This window comes from Gossypium arboreum, chromosome 9, assembly GCF_025698485.1.
Source record: "Gossypium arboreum isolate Shixiya-1 chromosome 9, ASM2569848v2, whole genome shotgun sequence".
Taxonomy (NCBI): domain Eukaryota; kingdom Viridiplantae; phylum Streptophyta; class Magnoliopsida; order Malvales; family Malvaceae; genus Gossypium; species Gossypium arboreum.
In genome coordinates this window covers 22,184,147-22,191,761 of record NC_069078.1, presented here as the reverse complement: position 1 = coordinate 22,191,761, position 7,615 = coordinate 22,184,147, and positions in this window count along the sequence as shown.

Below are 7,615 nucleotides of genomic sequence, written 5' to 3'. Positions count from 1 at the left end.
AGTATGTTTTAGAATACTATTGCGTCGAGTCTAAAGTTTTTGCTAAGTGTTTATGTGTTGTAAGATACGATATCTAGATCCAGTAGTTCCAGTCAGGTAAAGGTTGTTATAGTTTAATTGGTATCAGAGCTTTCAGTTTAGTCAACCCTCTGAAAGTTATGTGAGAGATAGTACTGTATACATAATATGCTAGAATTGGGTTAGTCCCTCAGGTAAGTTATAGACTTTTCTTTATGGTGGATACTTGGGTATATTATTAACATTGTAGTAAGAAAAACATTTGGGAAGGAAAACAATAAATTTGTTGATAAAAGATAAGGAAAAATATTACAAGAGGAACAGAAAGCATAAAGAGAAACATAACAAAATTTTCAATTCCCTCTCTCAATAGGCTGGTCAGTTCGTTTGGTGGGGACTTCTTCTATTTTGAGGCACTCTCAAGGGGCATGCTTTAGGTCTATCGAGCCTTTTAATTCCTCATCCTCATCCTCTACTTTTGGCTCAGTGGGAATGAAGAAGCCAGTTGATTGTTTCCACTCCCTCTGTAAATTTTTCCAATCCTCATCCTTCGGATTATTGTAACACCCAAAACCCGGCCTAGACGTTATGGCCGAATCTGATGTGCCACATTGAAATAAAAATCCATGTTTCGTTTTAGTGTTTTTAAAAACAACTTTTGTTAAGCTAACAAAGTGAATGGAAGCTGGGCACCAAGTAGGAATCCGTAACAGAGGAGGTGAGCCATGAAGGCTGTTTAAGTACCAAGCTCTTCGAATGGATCTAATCCTAGATATGCCCACAACTATTGCCACACTTGGTTATATCGATTTGAAATTTATTTAAGTGGATATCTCTGAGAAATCTGATATTCGTAACGTTGTGTTCCTTGGAAAACAAGTGTCGTTTTGAAAACGAGTCCTAAGTCTAGCCCATTTATTATCAACCAGTTTAAAGTTATTAAAAATAGAATAATCCCAGAAAAAGAAAGAAAATCAAGTCAAAATGGCCTTATTACAACCCAAAGATAAATAATAAATAAAGCAAACTTAATGAAAACCAAACACTTATTCAAAAGCCCAAAGGCGATCACCGTGCCCACTCTGAATCCCCTCCGGCTCCAAGTCCCCAAATCAAGGCTCACCTGTAAGGTTAAGGAAAGGGAGTGAGTTTGGAAACTCAATGTGTAACAAGCCCCTTTCAGAGCCCTAAGCCCAAATCCAATCTCAACATATACTGGGCCGAAGCCTTTTCATATTTCATAATACATAACACTGGGCTGAAGCCTTTCGTTTAACGGTTACTGGCCCGTAGGCCCATTTCATTATCACGAGTAATGTTAATGAAAGAATGAATGCAAGCCCATTTGGGGAGACTACTCGACCCACCATCCGCTACTCTCCACCCGTACCAACCAACACACCAGGTGGGGAATGACTCAACCCACCCAACCAACACACCACTGGCAGTATAGCTGCTTTATCATATAACTAGAGGCCTAGCCTCTTTTAATAACTGGGGCAAAGCCCTTTGATAAACTAGGGCAAAACCCTTTTCAATAAACTCGGGCATAAGCCCTTTTCAATAAACTGGGGCATAGCCCTTTTGCACTTCCTCTATCCATATAAAAACCCAACCCAATGCATTTATGATTACATCATGTGCATTTCATACATATCATGTGCATATCATACATATCATGTGCATATCATGTCAATCAGGTATATCATATCCCACGTATCAAATTTATAATTAAACCCTAGGGGTATAATGGTCATTTTTACCTAAGGGCAAAACAGTCAGTTTCATATTATAAAGTTAATTTCATAATTTTACCATATATAAGGGTTTTCATGTTCATTATTAGTTACTAACAATTCATATGTTTTAAACAGCGATTCTGGGCCATTTTTAGCGAAACTGAGTTATTGTGCCAAAAATCCTTAATGGGCCCTACATAGCCGATTTAGTTATCTAGGCCCATTTAGCCTATTTTCCATAATGGTGTTACCAGTCTTTTCGTGTACTTTAATAGGTTTTCATTTTCTACCTAATTTGCTCAAATGGGCCCGGAAGCCCATTGGGCCCGATTTTGGCCCCTCGAGGCCCAACTTACCGTGAATGCCAAAAATCATGCCCTTACCTTTTCCAACGTTCCCGATCATCAACCTAGGAAATCTAACTAACCAATGAGCGTTCGCTTGCTCACAAGTCCTCGAAATGCCAGAATTTCGGCATTTCGGCTTTGCGGCATTTATCATGTTAAGCTATGAAAAAGGGTTCGTTACACACCTGTTTTGCGATATTCCTCGACGAGATCTCCTACACGATTTCTCCTATAATCGACCGTTAATAGATCAGCTCATAATAATTGAACCAAATCAAGAACCATCTAATATCAACACTTACACATTCGGCCACCTTCTATAATGGCCTTAAGAACCTTACCTTTGCCGAAATTGATGACTAGCTCTAGCCACTCCGATGATCCAAACTAATCCAAGTCAACCCTACGCCTTGCTGCTCCTCCACTAAACAAACCATAAAAAGATTAAAATAAAAACCCAATAGTGCCTATACCCACATTCGGCCATCTCCTAAACTATAGGGGTTTCGGCTTTTGTCAACAGTTACTATAGGGATCGTTTAGAGTTCGAGCACTTACCATAGTCTCTCTTCTTGAATCTGTTTATGCCTAGAAGATAAGGGAATTGGCCACTAAAAAGTGAAAAGAAAAAAAGAGATTTGCTAGTCAAGAAAGAATCGACACAACTAGTCTCCACGGATTTCGGCTTTTGCGGTATTTCAGCAGTAGTGGTGGTAAGAAAAACAATAAGTGAACGAAGGGGAGTAGTGGGCTGGTTTTGGAAAAGAAAAAGAAAAAAAGATGAATGGGAGGAAGGTAGATTTGGATGGAAAAGAAAGAGAGAAAAGACTACACCAAAAGAGAAAACGGCACACCCTAATTCCTATTGCGAAAATCCTAACTAAAACCCTCTCACAAATCCCTCTCTAATCCCTTCAATTCAGCTAAGCTCTATCCTCCTCTCAAATCCCTAAAATCTCCCCCCTTATCCCTCCTTAATTCATGCATTTGATTGTTTCAGACTCTCTCCCACAAAGTTCCATCCAGCTTTAAACTCTAGCATGCACAAGCATAAAAATAACATTACCTTTGCCATCACAGGGAATCGAACCCAGGTCTCCCCTAACACTTACACGCCACCTTTATGGCTCCCTAGTGGCGTCACTTAGCCACTTTACCAGAGGATCTTTTGTGTTACATTTCACCCACAAATTTTAATAAGACCACCTATCCAAGGCCCCTAACTTCTTAAGTCCAAAATTCAAAAATTCCACCGGGTTTTGGCCAACACATGGGCTTTCCATAAGCCCATTTACCTACTCAAATTTTGAATTCCACAAACAAATACAAAATTTTTTAAAAACTTTACCAAAATATCGAGAATCGCGAAAAACCCGAAAATCAGGATGTTACAACTCTACCCTCCTTAAAGAAATTTCGGCCTCGAAATTTACCTGATCCAAACAGTTGAGGGTACTACTGACGCATCGCCTCTTCGGTCTCCCAAGTAGCTTCTTCCTTGCCATGGTTCCTCCAAAGTACCTTCACTAATGGGACTGACTTCCTTCTCAACACCTTGACGTCGTGATCAAGTATTTGCATAGGTTCCTCTTCGAAAGTCAAATGATCAGTATGCTTGATTTCGCGGTGGCACGATATGAGTTGGGTCCAAACGATATCGCCTTAGCAGGGACACATGAAAAAAGTCGTGAATACAATCCAGCTCTGGAGGTAACTCTAGTTGATAAGCTACCGGCCCTATCCGCTTAATAATTCGATAAGGCTCAATAAACCGTGGACTCAACTTGCCCTTCTTACCAAATCTCAATATCTTCTTCCAAGGCAAAACTTTCAAAAAGACCATGTCCCCAACTGCATATTCAATATCCTTACGCTTCAGATCGGCATAAGACTTTTATCGATCCGCTGCCTCCTTTAATCGATTCCTGATCACCTTAATCTTGTCTTCAGTATCTGTTACCAATTCCGACCCAAGTACTTGCCTTTCCCCCAATTCTTCCCAACAAGTAGGCGAACAACACCTTCGCCCATATAGTGCCTCGTAAGGAGCCATCTGAATACTTGCTTGGTAACTGTTGTTATACGCGAACTCCGCCAATGGCAAATAGTCCTCCCAGCTACCCCTAAACTCAATAACACAACCTCTCAACATGTCTTCTAAAATTTGAATGACCCTCTCTGACTGCCCATCCGATTGAGGGTGAAAAGCCGTACTAAAATCCAATCGCGTTCCCAACGCCTCATGCAATTTCTGCCAAAACCGAGATGTAAACCTTGGGTCTCGGTCAGAAATTATCGATACTGGCACCCCATGCAACTACACTATCTCCGCCACATACAACTTGGCCAGCTTCTGAAGTGAGTAATCGGTTCGGACAGCTATGAAATGGGCAGATTTTGTGAGCCTATCCATAATTACCCAAACCGAATCCTTCTTAGAAGGTGTCAATGGCAACCCATTTACAAAATCCATAGTTACCCTTTCCCACTTCCAAAGTGGTATCTTTACCGGCTGTAATAATCCTGAAGGCAGTTGATGTTCGGCTTTCACTTGTTGACACGTCAAACATCTCCCCACAAATTTGGTCACTTCTCGCTTAAGCCCAGGCCACCAATATAGCTCTCGCAAGTCTCGATACAACTTACTCCCTCCTGGATGCATAGCACAAGGTCCATTATATGCTTCTCTCAAAATCATCAATCTCAAGTTAGAGTCCTTCGGCATACAAATTCTCCCTCGAAAACAAAGAACTCCATCATTATTTAACCCAAAATCTGGATTCTCCCCCTTTTCAACTTGCTGCAATCGAGAAACCAATGACTCATCTTCCAACTATTGCTTCTTAATCTATTCTACCCAAGTCGATCTCACTTGTAATTCTGCCAATAAGCTTCCATCATCATACAAACTTAGACGAGCAAACATTGCCTTTAACTCCGTCACAGCCCTTCGACTTAACACATCAGCCACAACATTTGCCTTACCTGGATGGTACTCAATCGAATAGTCATTGTCCTTTAACAACTTATCCACCTTCGCTATCTAAGATTCAGCTCCTTTTGAGTTAGTAAGTACTTAAGACTCTTGTGATCCATATAGATAACGCATCTCTCCCCATACAAGTAATGCCTCCATATCTTAAGCGCAAAAATCACCACTGCCAACTCCAAGTCATGCGTAGGATGCTTCACCTCTTGAGGCTTAAGCTGTCGTGAAGCATAAGCGACCACCTTACCCTCTTGCATCAACATGCAGTCCAAACCTATATGTGACGCGTCGCTGTAAACAGTGAAATCCTTACCAGACTCTGGCTGAATCAACACTGGTGCTTCTGTCAAAACCTTCTACAGCTTCTCAAAAGCCTCTTGCTGCTTACTCGTCCACACGAAAGGTGCTCCCTTCCTTATAAGTTTCGTTAACGGTACTGCCAACACAGAAAATCCTTCCACGAATCTCCGATAATAACCTGCCAACCCCAAAAAACTTCGGATCTCTGTTACCGACTTCGGTGACTTCCATTCCAGAATTGCCTCAATCTTTCGAGGGTCCACCTTGATCCCCTCAGTAGACACAACATGCCCCAAGAAAGTGACTTCCTTCAGCCAAAACTCGCACTTACTAAACTTTGCATAAAGTTGCTTTTCCCTTAGCACTTGTAGCACAACACGAAGATGCTCATCATGCTTCTCTTCCGTTTCCGAATACACCAAGATATCATCAATAAAAATGACTAAGAACTAATCCAAGTATGGCTGGAATACACGATTCATTAAATCCATGAATGCTGCCGGTGCATTAGTCAAACCAAAAGGCATTACCAGAAACTCGTAATGACCATATCGAGTCCTGAATGTCGTCTTATAAATATCCACTTTTTTAACTCTCAACTGATGATATCCTGACCGAAGGTCGATCTTAGAAAATATCGAGGCTCCTCTTAGTTGATCAAACAGATCATCGATTCTTGGTAACGGATACTTGTTCTTGATGGTTAGTTTATTCAACTGCCGATAGTCAATACACATTGGCATAGTCCCATCTTTCTTCTTTAGAACAACACTGGTGCGCCCCACGGGGAAACACTTGGTCTTATAAACCCTCTATCCAACAGTTCCTGAATCTGAGCTTTCAATTCTACCAACTCCTTAGGTGCCATACTATAAGGCGCAATGGACACAGGAGTTGTACCAGGTAACAAGTCGATTCCGAACTCGGCTTCTCTGTTCGGAGGTAATCTAGGAAGTTCTTCTGGGAATACATCTTGAAATTCCTTAATGGTCCTAACCGACTCTACCGTTATCTCCTCCAGTTCAGTTTGACTTACAAAAGCCAAGTACGCCTCACAACCTTTCCGAATCAACTTCTCAGCTCTTGAAGCTGAAACAACATTAGACAAATAATTCCTTCATTCCCCTATGACCATTATCTCCTCATCTTTGGCAGTTCTTAGTACCATTCTCTTTGCAGCACAATCCAACGTCGCCTTATGCTTAGTTAGCCAGTCCATTCCCAAGATAAGATCAAAATCCCCAAATGGTAGCTCCATCAAATCTCCTTCAAAAATCTTACCTTGTGTCTCTAAAGGCACCGCCCTAAAGAGTTTATCTACCTTAACCGAGTGTCCTAATGGGCTTATCACCGATACCCCACTCACAGTCTCCTCAGGAAGCACACCTAATTCCCCAGATACATCACAAGCAACATACGAGTGAGTGGAACCCACATCAATCAAAGCAGTGTAAGGCGTACTATGAATGAAGAACATACCAGTTATAACATCAGGAGCGTCACCCTCCTCACGATGTCGTGCAGCATAAACCAATGCCGGCTGTCGAGCTTCAGCATGCCCAGCACCCTTGCCAGGTGCCCCACGTCCTCGTCCATTACCATTGCCACCTCTACCTTGCCCATGACCTCTCTGTGGTGGTAGTCCTCCTCGCTGTGGTTGGACATCCCTTTGCTTCGCAGCTAGTTCCTGAGCATTTCTCCGAGGACATTCTCTGAACTTATGCTCCTTGGACCCACATCGAAAACATGCTCCAGTTCGTTTCCAGCACTCCCCCATATGCACCTTACCACAGTCCCTACAAGCCTGCGGTCTAAAAGTATTTACTGGAACTGCTCGAACCGGTTCCTCCATCCTTACCCTTTTAACGTTCCGATTCGTAGCACCTGAGGGTCTAAAATCCCTCTTAAACCTGGGTCGATCCTTCTCACGATTCTGCCGCTCAGTTCGCTTTACCTCCTCGGCTATCTTAGCCTTCTCACCAATGCAGCAAAATCACGCTCCCTCTGTGGAGCTATCAATATCCTAAGCTTATCGCAAAGGCCGTCCTCAAATCGAACACTACGCTCATATTCAGTTGCAACTATCCCGCTGGCGTATCGACTCAGCCTCAGAAATTCTGCCTCATACTCCACAACAGTCTTATTACCCTGAGTCAGATTCAAAAATTCCTTTCGTCGGGCATCCACATAACTAGCTCCAACATACGTCCCCTTAAAAGCAG